Below are 15,842 nucleotides of genomic sequence, written 5' to 3'. Positions count from 1 at the left end.
TATTTTGAAGTTTTTGAGTTCAGGGTTGTCAGGGAACATGACTGTGAAATCTCCATCCAACTTAAAATATTAAAGCTTGAAAATAAAAATAACAGTGTTTTACACAAGTGATGTCAACACTCTTAGGCCCCATCAAACACACTAAAGCCAAAGGCTTGGACCCCACGCCCTACAGTGGTGGCACATGGCGCAAGACATGGTTTGAAAGGCCACCAAGGGCCCATGGTGGAACCAATGTGTTACCACGCACCCAACAATCTAATACCTAATTCTTTTGCTTTTTAAGAGTCACCGACTCACCCATCCACTCTTGGGCTAACAACAAGGCCGAGATCTTATCATTCATTGATTTAAACCCCCGTGTATTAATTACTTGTGATGATAAATATTTTTGTTTTATTCCATCGCTAGATCAGGAGGATTTCATTTTCGGAAGTGATATAATTTGATTGACTTGTGTGGAAAACAAGTGAATAAATATAAAAGTTGAGGACCACATGATAAATATAAAAGTTTGCGACAATTTTATTGACTTGACTTGTTTAGGAAATTTTGTGATCGTTTCACACAACAAAACTTGGTAGATTTAAAGTGGGAAAGAGTCAATTTGATTAACTTGCTGGGAAGTTGTTATGAAACCAGCTCAAGAAAAAGATAGAAAAGATAGATCAACGCCTTAGAATTCAGCCTCTTTGAGGGGGCAACCTCCTTTACATTACATAAATGAACAATTCTTGGATGATTCAAATGACAAACCTCCTTTCTATATATAGGATTCTAGGGAGTCACAATATAACCCAGCCGACCTAACAATAATAATATAAAGCCACAAAAATAACAATAGAGGGCTTCTATGGGGCACAATAATAACAATATGGGGACAATAGGGGCACAACAATATTAATAAGGGATACAACTACAATAGTAATGGGGTAATCACTAGTATTATAGGGACCCAACATGCCCCTGTCCTTCAAAAAAGTGTTGTCCTCAATGCTTGAGTAGTTCTGGATGCTTCTGTATAAAATTTTCATCCTCCCATGTGGAATCTTCAACGGATAAGTTCTTCCACTTGATAAGATACTTCGAAATTGATCGATTTCGTAGCTGTCGAGTTCTTGTTTCTGTGACTGCTTCCAGTTCCAATATAATTTTTCCTTCCTCGTCAAGTTCTGGCAATATTGTTTGAACTGGGAGCTTGTCACCTATAACCTTCTTTAAACATGAAACATGGAAAACTAGGTGCAATCGAGAAGCTGCAAGAAGCTCCAATTTGTATGCCATAGTACCAATCTTTTGCAACACCTTGTACAGACCATAATACTTTGGTGATAATTTATTATCCTTCTTAGCTTGCTTGAGGGACATTTGCTTATATGGTTGTAGCCGTAGGAATACCCAATCACCTACATCAAAACTTCTTTTGTTGCGATGTTGATCTGCCTGTTGTTTCATTCTATTTTGTGCCAACACGAGGTTATCCTTTAAGAGTTGGAGGACTTGTTGTTGATGTTCGATGTGATGTTCCACTGCTTGAACCTTAGAACTTTCTCTTAAATATGATGTGATGGATGGTGGCTGATATCCATAAAGTGCCATAAATGGGGTCATTTTTGTTGCTGTATGGAAGGAAGTGTTATACCACCATTCAGCCAGAGGCAACCATTTGACCCATTGTGTTTGTTTATCAGATACAAAGCAACGAAGATATCCTTCCAAACATTTGTTTACTATCTTAGTTTGCCCATCAGATTGAGGATGATAAGATGAGCTATGAGCTAACTGAGTACCAAGACAAGAAAATAATTCTGTCCAAAAATTTCCAGTGAAAATGGGATCTCTGTCGCTTACAATAATCTTTGGGTTTCCATGTAGCTTTTGAATTGTTTCCATAAATGCAGTAGAAACTGTACTGGCTTTAAATGGATGTGATAATGCACAAAAGTGTGCATAATTGGTAAGTCTGTCAACTACCACCATGATGACACTCTTTCCCTCAGACTTGGGTAAACCTTTGATAAAATCCATTGAAACCTCCTCCCAACGTTGGCTTGGAATGGATAAAGGTTGTAATAGACCCGTGTCTTAATTGTTTCAACTTTATTTTGTTGGCAAACCAAACATTCCGCCACAAACTTTTGAATATCCAATTTAAGGCCATCCCAAAAAAATTCCTTCTTAACCCTGTGGTAAGTTTTTAAAAATCCTGAGTGCCCTCCTAAGGGAGATGTGTGCAATTCCAGAAGAATCTTTTGTTTTAGCTGGGAATTCTTACAGAGGTATAAGCGATCTTTATACCATAACGAATCATTTTTCCGGCTAAATATATCAGACGTACTGGAATCTTGTTGTAACTTCGAATAAGTGCCCACACTTCTTCGTCATTCTTCCATTCCTCTCTTGCTTCATTTATCCAATCTGGCTGGATAATAGAAATGGTGCACACCAATGCTTCCACATCCTCATCCTTTCTTGAGAGTGCATCTGCCACCACATTTTGCTTCCCTTTTTTGTAGATGATTTCAAAGTCATAACCCAACATCTTTGTGACCCACTTTTGTTGCTCTTCAGAGGATAATCTTTGTTCTAAAAAGTATTTAAGGCTATCATGATCCATTTTTACCTTGAAGTGTCTTTCCATTAGGTAGGGTCGCCATTTCTTAAGTGCATGGAGTATTGCCAACATTTCCTTCTCATAAATAGCTTTGTGTAAAAACTTTCCCTTGATTGGATGACTTTCAAAAGCAATGGGTCTTTCATCTTGCATTAAAACAACACCAATTCCATTTCCTGAAGCATCACATTCCACAATAAAGGTTTTTGTGAAGTCTGGTGTAGCTAAGACCAGTGCTTGGCACATTGCCTCTTTAAGATGTTTGAAGGCCTTTGTTGCTTCTGGAGTCCATGAAAATGCATCTTTCTTCAATAATGTTGTTAGAGGTGTTGCTATTCTCCCATAATTCTTAACAAACTTGCGATAATACCCTGTCAACCCAAGAAATCCTCGCAGATGCTTTATGGATGTGGGGATTTTCCATTCCTTAATGGCTTTAATTTTGCTAGGGTCTACCTTAACTCCTTCATGAGATACAATATGACCCAGATATTCCACCTCTTGTACTCCAAAGAAACATTTGGATCTTTTTGCATATAATTGTTTCTCCTCCAATAGTTGTAGCACCCTGTCAACATGTTCAACATGATCCTTTCAAGACTTGTTGTAGATTAGTATATCATCAAAAAATACTAACACAAATTTTCTAAGGAATGGTTTGAAAATGGAATTCATCAAACCTTGAAATGTTGAAGGTGCATTGGTAAGGCAAAAAGGCATGACCAAAAATTCATAATGACCCTCATGAGTTCTAAATGTTGTTTTCGGAATGTCTTCAGTCTTCATTCTGATTTGATGATATCCTGAATGAAGATCCAACTTGGTGAAGTAAATTGATGCATGCAATTCATCCAGTAATTCATCAATGACAGGAATGGGAAACTTATCTTTAATAGTGAGCTTGTTGAGCTCCCTATAATCCGGACACATGCACCATGATCCATCCTTCTTGTGCACCAATACTACTGGAGCAAAGAAAGAACTTTGACTCAGTTGAATTATACCAGCCTCTAGCATTTCTACAACCATACGTTCAATTTCACTATTTTTGGGCATAGGGATATCTGTACGGCCTGATGTTTGGAGGAACACTTCCTGGAATCAGATGAATAGCATGATCATGATCACGAATAGGTGGGAGACCTTTGGGAGTCTCAAATACCTTGGAATGATTGTCCAAGACTTTTTGGAGATCTGGAGAAATAGATGATTCCAATGTGGAAACATCTAGCGAACATAATTGTGCAATTACACCTCTTTGTTCCTTTTTTAGAAGCTTTGTCATACCGTTAGAGCTGATTATCTTTCCCGGTTTCCCTGCAATACCCCTTAATTCAACTTCCTTTCCTTCCACAAAAAATTTCATGAAAAGTTCTTGAAAATTAAAAGCTATTGTACCCAAGGATTGTAGCCATTGGACTCCTAGTACAACATCAACACCTCCCATTGGAATGGAAAGCATTGGGCTAGTCAATACATATTCTCCCATTGATAGCTTGATATTATGGCACTTTCCAGAGCAATTTCTTGTTCCTCCATTTGCAACCATCACTTGACACTCTGGTGCTGGATATAAGAAGCAATTCAATTCTTTTGCTACCTTACAATGAATAAAATTGTGGGTACTTCCTGAATCAATCAACACTATTACCTTTTTCTTCTTGATTTGTCCTTCAATCTTAATTGTTTGAGGAGTGGTAATTCCCGCCAATGCATTACAAGATATGGTCGGATTCATTTCTTCTTTATCTAGGCTTTGTTCCTGGAGTATATCCTCTTCTTTTGACCTTTCTTGCTCCTTTTCTTCTTCCTCTTCACAATCTATGTAGAATAATTTCTTCTCAACACACTTATGACCTTTAGTGTATTTGCTATCACAACTGTAACAAAGCCCTTTTGCTCTTTTTTCTTTCAATTGTTGTGGTGTCAACCTCATAGGTTGTGGAAGACTAGGGGCAACAACACTTCCATATTTATAGTTGTGAGTGGTATGCTTCCTAGTTGCCATAATTTTGCTTTCCATTTTTCTTGCTAACCTGAATGCCTTCTCTAATGAATCAGGTTCCCAAAGGCGAACATCATGTTGGATATTATCCTTTAAAGACCCTATGAACACATCAATCCTATGCTCCTCTGGAATATTTTTTACCCTTATGTTCAGTTTTTGGAACTCCTCAATGTGCTCCATTATTGAACCCTTTTGTTTGAGACTTATCAATTGGCTAAAAAAAGTGTTGCTTTTTGTATCCTCATAATGTGCTGTCAATTCTTCCGTAAAAATTGCCCAAGTGATAATTTTTTTACGAGAGAAAAGCCATTGATACCATACAAACTGATTTGGTTCCAAATATAAAGTTGCAATACGTACCTTTTGTGTGTTTTGCACATTATTGAGATCGAAAAATTGCTCCATCTGTAATATCCATGTTGCGGGATCCTTGCCATCAAACTTCCTCATATCGATTTTTGGAATATGGTGGGTCTTCGATCCCACATTAGAGTCTATGAAATCATGATTAACATTTCTTTTGTTCGCATCATGAGTTTCCTTTACTACCTTTTCACCATTAGTAAGTATTTCTTGTAGAAAATTTGTCAAATCTGTCTTCAAATCTTCCATGTCTATCTTCAAATCTGTCATGTCTCTCTTCAAATCTATCTTCAAATCGTCCATCTTAGCTTCCATGCCCTTTATCTTAGATTCCACGCCATTTATCTTAGCTTCTGTTAGCTTTTGTGCAAGTGACACTTGTTGCACTTGGTCTTGTAATTTTGATATATCATGTAGCATTTCTTCCTCTTCTTCATGAGTCATGCTAGAGCTTTCAGGTTGCTTACTAGGTGTTTGCATTTTATTTCCTCGGGGCATCAGTTACCGATAATAATTCTCTACTATGCCCTTTGAATTCCTTCAAAATAAATTTTCAAACCAAGCTTAAGCAAAAATTAAAAAAAATCTACACACCTTTTTTCACTTTGTAGGAGCTCGATATTGGCTTTGATGTATCTCTATACTTTCGGATCATCCAGTTCTGAAATTGCGACCTGCAGTAGCCCTCTGTGTCCTCTTTCCAATGCCACCTGTCTGATCCAAATTGGATTCTCCAAGGAAGAGTTATACGAAATCTCCCACAATGACTTGATTATAGACTAGTTCAGTAGAGCAAACTTGTACGACGTGCCATGAGTCACTGTTTCGACCTTTGGCTATGAAAAATATATTCAAGAAACTACAGTCTGTCATCTTTCTGTAGCTTCTGACGAAATTTCAATCTGATGCTCAAAGAGAAAGTTATGACGATTTTCCCCAGGTCACCTGTTTGGAATGTAATTCAGGAGTCTGCAAAAAGACCAACTTCCTCAGATCATATCTCCGCAAATATAGCGCGAAAAGCTCTGAAATTCGGACCCAAGGTTCAGTACGATTTCTTCTCAAATGGGTTTTTTTTAGCTTCTGAAACGTCGCAGAAAAATATTTATAGCGAACATGCCACGATGACTTATTTGGAGCAGCAAAACCCTAGAATCCAAAGCTCTGATACCAAATTTTATGAAACCAGCTCAAGAAAAAGATAGAAAAGATAGATCAACACCTTAGAATTCAGCCTCTTTGAGGGGGCAACCTCCTTTACATTACATAAATGAAAAATTCTTGGATGATGCAAATGACAAAACCGCCTTTCTATATATAGGATTCTAAGGAGTCACAATATAACCCAGCCGACCTAAAAATAATAATATAAAGCCACAAAAATAACAATAGAGGGATTTTATGGGGCACAATAATAACAATATGGGGACAATAGGGGCACAACAATATTAATAAGGGATACAACTACAATAGTAATGGGGTAATCACTAGTATTATAGGGACCCAACAGAAGTTGTATGACTTAGAAAAGTTGAAGAGAATGGATACAAAATGGGGATGAAAACAATTTCACTGACTTACAAATTACAAAATCAAAGTGGGGATGAAACAATTTAACTGACTTGTTTTGAGAAACTCTGTAGTAGGGGGCAATCTGTTACACATCATTTTGACGCATTAGGCAAATGAGAGTCGGTTTGGATCTTTTGCTATCCATCAAATTGTTCCAAAGCACCCCCCTGCAAGGCCAGAACCCAAACAATCCCAAAGAGAATGAAATTCCTAGATCTCAAGGCTCAAAAAGCTATTGTTGGCTTCCTACGTAGTTCCCTAATTAATTTATGCGCATATGCAGAAGAGACCATTAGATTCTATGCAAAAGTGTGCTCTGCCTTACATTATGGCCTGTGCACGTGACTCAATGCAAGTAAAAAATAAAAAGTAATGTATATAAGCTTTTCTAGTCAAATCTTTGCCAATTAACAACTTCGAATGGATGCCTACTCAAGTCTGGTCCCTCCCATCATGGAGCTACTTCCCTCTCTTTGTGGATCCCCTATCCCACCATTTGTGGATCTCATCCCTTAGGATGAGGATCCCAAACCTCCTCCTCTTTGCCTATAAATCAAGCACAGGCTAGAGGATTGGAGAGGACCATTGAAGTTAGGCTTATGTTGTAGAAATAAGGCTAGAATACTTTTCATCCAAGGAGAAGGTTGGAGATTGTGAGAAGAGGCTTGTAACATCAAGGCTTTGAGGTTGTAAGTTTGTTCTCCTTTTTATTTAATAAAAATAAATTGTTCTTTCGTAATCATGTCTTCTTTGATATCATTTGTGGGATTCCTTGATCACTTAGATAGGTTGTGATTGGTTATTGATTCGATTTATGATATATGCTAAGCTAAGTGTTTCATTTATCTTTCACTTTATATACTAGATGCTTTGATTCGTTGTGTGTTTCTGGTTATGCAGATCTCCTTCGAAACATCATGGAGAAGCTGTGGAAAGCGCTGGAACAATCTCTAAAGCATCAAGGAGAAGCCACATATGGAAGGCACTAAAAGGACTTTGACAGACATTTCGTTACACCGATAAGTGATCTCTCACATATTATTTGTTTCAATCAATCGTAAGCTAAGGAAAGGTAGCAATTCTTTTCTTGTTTGTTGCTAGATTTCATTTGAGATTTAGGGAGATTCGTCTTTTCCACAAGAGGGATTAGTCTACCTAACCCTCACAATTATCATTAGTTAAGTGCTTGTGAAATAATAAGTTACTTAACCAATTTCAAGTATACAACTACAATAATTTCCATAAACATGTACAATTGCAAATCCAAACACACGCAAAAAGACAAATATAGAGTCGGTGGCTCGCTAACCTAATACCCGAATCAACATATATGTAATGACATATTTTAACAATGAACAACCCTCTCGGCTCTTTTACCTCAACGCAAACCTTGCCAAAACCACCAGATCTAAGGTAAATGCCAATTTTTTGGTGCAACACCAAAAATTTGGCATTTGCAACCCCAAATTACAACCTTGAATTTATGCCCCTAAAATTTGGCCCATAGTAGCATCATGCAACACTTTGACGACCTATGATTTTTTGTCCCTGAGAACCCAAGCCCACATTCCTTTTGCCTTGCTAGGCAAGGTGTGGCCAATACCAGACCCATGTCAGTCTCTCTCTACCCAACTCTTTGATCTTGGTTCATGACTCACTTGTTTCATCTCAACCATAGACTATGTTGTATTCCATCTCATCTCCACGTACCTCTTCATTGAACTCCCTTGTGGGCAATATATTGGAGGTGTGAGCGACCTCCCCAACCAGCGCAACAATTGGGAGGTGTGTCTATTCTTCTCTGCATGTTGTTTTGTGTATTAGACGATGTGTTAACTGCATTTTTTTCTTTGCCCTTGTTCCTTCATTCATTTGCGTCGACGTGCCCATCACATCATGCGAATCTTGTCCAATTGAACACCTTCGACGTAGGTCACCAAACTCATTGTGACATTGTGCCAATTGTGCTCCTTGTCGTATGATGGTGGAAACCCCAAATTTGGATCTCTCACCCCATGCACCCTCATATGAGGTCCCAACTAGTGACTTGGGAGAACCCATGTTATATGACCCACCAATTGCAACTTGGTCATGTCACCCTTCATCTTGTGCAACTAATTTGGCCAAGTCATTGTGATGGTGTATGACTCACTTACTTGCCCAACCATGGATTTATCCAAGTTGTGTGACCGCCTAAAATGTGATGGCATGCCACAACATTGTATGTCGCCCATGTAGTGCCAAAATAAAGATACTTGAAAATATGTGTGGATAATCAAACTAAGGCTATTATCTCCTGCATGCCCAAACGTACTTGTGTGTGTGATACTCGTATGAGTATCACACACAATTATTTAATATACTTTTTAAAGTATCTAACAAAAATGTGAGGAAGATCACAACGATAATTCACCATGCTTTAAGTTATAACTTTCGCTCCTACAACATGTTTAATGTCCTGTTATGTTATGTTATCTAAACATTTTGACTCTTTTTTAGAATCTAAACTCGGATAATCCACAGTCTTCATTTTTCTTTGTCGACGTTTCGAGTCTAGACCAAGACTCATCATCAGGACTTGATTACAAAGGAGAGAGAGAAATGTGTTGATAAATAGGGTTTTAGGTTGAACTGTCAAGAATGTGAGCCGACCTAGTTTCATGTTTGAATAAACAGGATTATTTTTAATCTTTTTAATATATATTCTATTAGGGTTCTTTTTTAATTTTATTTATTATTTATTATTTATGGATAATTATTATAGTTCTATATTAATTTTCTTTTAAGTGAATTGATTATGTAATAGGTTTTTATTAATAAATGAAGATTTTGTTTTAATTATTTGTAACTTTATGGTAATTATGCTTATTTTATTTTATTTTTATTTTTTAGGGATTCAATGGAAAATGTATTATAAAGCATAATAGGTTTTTATTAATAAATGAAGATTTTGTTTTAATTATTTGTAACTTTATGGTAATTATGCTTATTTTTTTTTAGGGATTCAATGGAAAATGTATTATAAAGCGTAATAGGTTTTTATTAATAAATGAAGATTTTGTTTTAATTATTTGTAACTTTATGGTAATTATGCTTATTTTATTTTATTTTTATTTTTTAGGGATTCAATGGAAAATTTATTATAAAGCGTAATAGGTTTTTATTAATAAATGAAGATTTTGTTTTAATTATTTGTAACTTTATGGTAATTATGCTTATTTTATTTTATTTTTATTTTTTAGGGATTCAATGGAAAATGTATTATAAAGCGTAATAGGTTTTTATTAATAAATGAAGATTTTGTTTTAATTATTTGTAACTTTATGGTAATTATCCTTATTTTATTTTATTTTTATTTTTTAGGGATTCAATGGAAAATGTATTATAAAGCGTAATAGGTTTTTATTAATAAATGAAGATTTTGTTTTAATTATTTGTAACTTTATGGTAATTATGCTTATTTTATTTTATTTTTATTTTTTTAGGGATTCAATGGAAAATGTATTATAAAGCGTAATAGGTTTTTATTAATAAATGAAGATTTTGTTTTAATTATTTGTAACTTTATGGTAACTATGCTTATTTTATTTTATTTTTATTTTTTAGGGATTCAATGGAAAATGTATTATAAAGCGTAATAGGTTTTTATTAATAAATGAAGATTTTGTTTTAATTATTTGTAACTTTATGGTAATTATGCTTATTTTATTTTATTTTTATTTTTTAGGGATTCAATGGAAAATGTATTATAAAGCGTAATAGGTTTTTATTAATAAATGAAGGTTTTGTTTTAATTATTTGTAACTTTATGGTAATTATGCTTATTTTATTTTATTTTTATTTTTATTATTTTATTTTATTTTTATTATTAGAACTATAATAATTATCCATAAATAATAAATAAAATTAAAAAATAACCCTAATAGATAATATATTAAAAAGATTAAAAATAATCCCGTTTATGCAAACATGAAACTAGGTCGGGTCACATTGTTGACAGTTCAACCTAAAACCCTATTTATCAACACATTTCTCTCTCTCCTTTATAATCAAGTCCTGATGATGAGTCTTGGTCTAGACTGGAAACGTCGACAAAGAAAAATGAAGACTGTGGATTATCCGAGTTTAGATTCTAAAAAACCGAACCACAAAAATTTGCAATCCATCATTTTGACTCTGTCAAATTACATAAAAATAAAAATAAAATAATAAAATTATAATTATAATTATTAGTTAAGATATTTTGACTCAATCAAATTACATAAAAAAATATAAATAAATAAAAAATTTAACTCCAAATTTTCAGGTACAAACTTTTTCACAAATTTAAAACTCAAAATAAAGATTTATATTTGAGAGATTCGATTCCTCTTAAAACTTTATAGATCCAAAATTCAAATAAATATAAATATAAATTTATATAATTAATTTATATTTTGAGAGATTCAATTCCTCTTAAAACTTTATAGATCCAAAATTCAAATAAATATAAATATAAATTTATATAATTAATTTAAACACAATATTTAATATTTAAAAACAAAACATCAATGTGATCAAAATTAAAATAGATGTAAACTAAAATTTATATAATTAATTTGAGCGCAATATTTAATATTTAAAGAGGAACACGACTGTGATGAAATGACTGTGACATCTCCATCCAACTTAAAATATAAAAGCTTGAATATAAAAATAACATAAAATATTGAAAATAAAAATAACACTGTTTTACGCAAGTGATGTCAACACGCTTAGGGGCCCACCAAACACGCTGAAGCCAAAGGCTTGGACCCCACGCCCTACAGTGGGGTCACATGGCGCAACACACGGTTTGAAAGGCCACCAAGGGCCCATGGTGGAACCAACGTGTTGGTTTTGTAAGTCACCGGCTCACCCATCCACTGTTGGGCTAACAACAAGGCCGGGGTGCTATCATTGGCTGATTGAAACCCCGCCGGGTATTAATTACTTGTGCTGATAAAGATTTTTGTTTTATTCCATCGCTGGATGACGAGGATTTCATTTTTCGGGAGTCATATAATTTGATTGACTTGTGGGGAAAACAAGTGAATGAATATAAAAGTTGAGGACCACCCGATATAAATATAAACGTTGGGGACCGTGAATTAATGTGGTATGAGCTTTCATTGGCCATCTTTAAAAGATTCCCATATTATGGAAACTTTGTTTGTCATGTAAAAATTAAAATAATATTAAAAAATATTAGAGTGAAAGAATATTCAAACCTGACTGTGCCACCTTTCCTCTATAATAAGTCTCGTCCCACCTCATTCTTTCTCACTTGCCTCAGATATTGGACAGTCGTGAGCACGCCGGGATTTTCATTATCAAACGCTTGATCGCTCAGTGTCTGATTTCTGGAATTGAGAATGTCTCCGCCGCTAGTCGATGATCTTATTAAGCTAGCATTGACCGAGCTGGTCGGAGTCGTTAATATCATTGCTTCCAGCAAAACATGGGGTAAAGAATTCAAGGAAAAACTGTCGTCCGTAAAGCCTGCCATCGTTGAAATTTCCCGGAATATTTCAGATGCATCGCCCGAGAGATATAACCAGTACAAAGGCATTGAAATTGTCATGAAAGAAGGCATCAAGGCGGTGGATAGGTTAGAGAAGGTACACAGCTTTGATATAATCAGAAAGTACCAATATGGAAAGAAAATCCTTAAGTTTCAAAGGAACTCAACCAATTCCTTGCTATTCAAGTTCCACTCGATAATGCCCTTGCTTTGAATAGACTAGAGGCAGCGTTTAAAGAAATTAAGAGTACCACTGCCGGAATGACTAATAATCCCATTTACAATAGCATCTTGCTTCAACAAATCAACGCAACTCCGGTATGTCAGACCTCCAGTGATATGATGCATGAAAGTACGGTGATCCAACACCCCATCCTCCCGGATATGCCAAAATTTGTTGTGGGTTTGGATAATTGTATAAAAGACGTCAAACAAATTCTATTGCAGAATGATGTTAATGTCGTTGGAATAGCAGGAATGGGCGGGAGTGGAAAAACCACTCTTGCAGTAGCCCTTTGCGGGGATACCGACGTCAAAGGTAAGATTTGCATTTTATTTTTGATGAATTTGTTTTCCAGACTTCCAGTTTATTTTCTGGTGACTAAAGTTTCTAATGCTTGTTAGCATTGTATTTTCAGATCATTTTCAAGAAAACATCAAGTTCATTACCGTCTCGCTTAATGTAAACGGTCCTTTAGAGATTTTAGAGGTAATGTGGGATAAGCTAATTGATGGCCAAAGGCCTAAATTTCGGAGCATAGAGGATGCACATAACAAGCTGAATGAACGGCTAAAGTCAAGAAGTTATCAGCCAACATTGGTCGTTTTGGATGATGTTTGGTTCACGTCAAATCTGGAAACCTTGCTGTTTGAGGTAAAAGGATACAAGACAATTATCACAACCAGACATGACTCCATCATTCCAATTACAGATAGTACACGTCATCTGTATAAAGTGGAGCTGTTGGAGGAAGCTAATGCCCTATCACTTTTCTGCTTCTGGGCCTTTGGTCAGACTTCGATTCCAACAACGCCAAAGAAGGATCTTGTTAAACGGGTATGAATTATACACACTATTCAATTTTTCTCAACTCCTTCCAAAACACTAATTTTGCAACTTTGTAACTTCAAAACTATTGGTGTTCAATACAACTCACCCCCACAAAAGTTGTAAGTCACGCCTTCAATATTTTCACAAATATTTGTAGGTTGCAGCAAAGTGCAATGGTTTACCACTTGCACTCAAGGTGATTGGAAGTTCTTTACGCGGAGAACACCAGACAGCTTGGGAAACTGCCGACGAGAAACTTTCAAGAGCACAACATATGTCAGACCGTCACAGAGATGAACTTCTTAGTCGCTTAGAAATGAGTATAGAAATGCTCGATGAGGAGTCGAGGGAGTGCTTTTTGGACTTGGGGGCATTTCCCCAAGGAAGAAAGCTGAGCGTAGATTCGTTATTGGACATTTGGGTATATGTCCGCGGGATGGAATGGAAAGATGCTTTTGTGGTCCTGTTAGACCTTGCAAAACGAAATCTCATAAATTTAATAGGCAATCCCGGGTAAGGAATTTGTTAACATCTCTACTTTGTTTTTCCAACTCATCTAACTTCTTGCTTCTGGATCCTTTCATGCTCTAAAAAAAATTGGGAACTTTTTTTATCACTATTATGGAACTTATTGGTCTGCGTTTTGATCATCTGATTTGATTTGTTAGGAGTGGCGCCATGGAATACAACTGCGCCTCCGAGCTTTCTTTTTCTCAGCATGAAGTAATGCGGGAATTAGCCGTGCATCTGGCTAATGAGGGGTCTATCGACAATCGTAAGAGGCTTTTCATGCCTCGCAAGGAGGATAATATTCCCAAAGAATGGCGAACGACTCTCACAAATCAAGTGTCTGGCGCTCAGTTTCTTTCAATTCATACAGGTAATCAATCAAGCTGCTCCTAATAAAACGACAACAAATAAATTTTATGCTATTGGGCTGTAAAATTTCAGCAAATAAATTCTATGCTATCATGCTGTAAAACGGCAATAAATAAATTCTATGCTATCGGGCTGTATTGAGCGGGGCTGTATATGCCCATAATTCGACCCCGGCAAAATCGAACGAACTCTCCGCATATACAACCGCTACTCAATTAAAATTCAATACTCAATAGCATAAGATTTATTCGTTGCCTATTAAAACACGCTTTCTTTCCCTTGCCTAATCATTAATTATATTCATTACTTCTATTCAATAATTTCCCAACTTTATTAAAGGTGATTTACATACATTTTTATGACTGTTAGATTTCTGAAATTTGCAGGGGCAATGCAAGCCCACGATTGGTGTCAAATTCATTTTCCTGAGGTGGAAGCTTTAGCCTTAATCTTTTCCGCAGGACAATATTGTGTTCCAACATTTTTACAGACCATGCCAAAACTGAAAGTTGTTATATTATACAATTAGAGTTCTCAGCGTGCAACACTCAGTGGGCTGCCCTCTTTTCCTTCACCTGTCCAGATAAGGTCTGTGCTTCTTAATAAGTTGCGTGTGCCTCTTCTTTACGACAACTGTAGATCGTGGGAAAGATTGGAAAAATTGTATATATGCCTATGTGAAGGCCTTGAAAATATCACTAGAATAGATAAGGAAGTGGAAGCCCCCAACTTTCCAAACATTAAGGAAATCAATATTGATCACTGTAGTGATTTAAGGGAACTGCCAGCTAAGCTATGCAATTTGACTTCCCTCCAAATATTGTCTGTCACTAATTGCCATCTTATCCAAGAATTGTCTGAAGACTTGGGAAGGTTAATGTCAATGAGGGTGCTAAGATTGTCCGCATGTCCAATCTTGTCAAGGTTGCCGCCATCCATTTGCAATCTCCGGGAACTAGAATATCTCGATATTTCACTATGTGGGAATTTGAAGGACCTTCCCTCTAAATTTGCTGAGCTATCAAAGTTAGAATGGTTGGACATGAGGGAGTGCTCGGGATTAAAGAGGCTGCGTAAAATCAAATTGAAATCTTTAAAGCGTGTAATAATTCCTGATCAGGCGATGGAGGGAGAGTGGCTGTCCCTTCCAGGTGTCACCGTTGAGGTCGGGCAAGAACGCTTTAGTTTGGAATGGCTTGATGAGTGAAGTATTTGTTAGAAGCTCAGGAATAATTGTTGTTCTGTTACACCGCTTTAGTTTGGAATTGCTGGAGGTAGAACGCTTTACTTTGGAATTGGCTTGATGAGTGAAGTACTTGTTGTGTTAGACCGCTTTAGTTTAGTTTGGAATGACTGTAAGTGTGAACTTGTTGTGTTAGTTTGGAATGACTGTAGGTGTCAAATGGTTGGATATAATGCAAAAGGCAGAGCCTTCATTTTCTTTGAACTACACCGTGTTTCTCTGGGTTCAAAAGATATCACATTTAATTTTGATATTGTATTTTACAATAAATCAAATTAATATATCTACTACTCTGATATTGTATTTTACAATAACTCAAATTAATAAATCTTAAAAATTATGTGTAAATTTAAAGTTAACTATTTTGATAGTGTATTTTATAATAACTGAAATTAATAAAATTTAAAAAATACTAGTGTAATTTTTTTCCTTAATTTTTTCTTAATTCAAAATTAACGAGAACCATTGGTAGCATGTCAATGTTTTTTTTCCAAAGTTTATAATTCATTCTCCGTGAATCTCCATCTCTCAATGTATGTATCACCTCAACAAACATAGTTAATTTCGATT

General features: G+C 35.7%; 1 pseudogene across 1 annotated transcript; it reads left to right on the top strand.

Moving 5' to 3' along the window:
- The first annotated feature begins 11,950 nt into the window (after positions 1-11,950).
- On the top strand, positions 11,951-15,418 carry LOC149143447 (putative disease resistance protein At5g47280; annotated as a pseudogene). The gene is made up of 6 exons (XR_016265113.1): positions 11,951-12,186; positions 12,318-12,637; positions 12,738-13,156; positions 13,308-13,663; positions 13,819-14,030; positions 14,416-15,418. The product of XR_016265113.1 is annotated as a putative disease resistance protein At5g47280 (transcript).
- Positions 15,419-15,842: the final 424 nt, after the last annotated feature.

Source organism: Pinus tabuliformis, chromosome X (genome assembly GCF_031772625.1).
Source record: "Pinus tabuliformis cultivar Carrire ecotype Pingquan chromosome X, CPIR1, whole genome shotgun sequence".
NCBI lineage: Eukaryota > Viridiplantae > Streptophyta > Pinopsida > Pinales > Pinaceae > Pinus > Pinus tabuliformis.
This window is presented reverse-complemented; position numbering and strand designations above follow the sequence as displayed.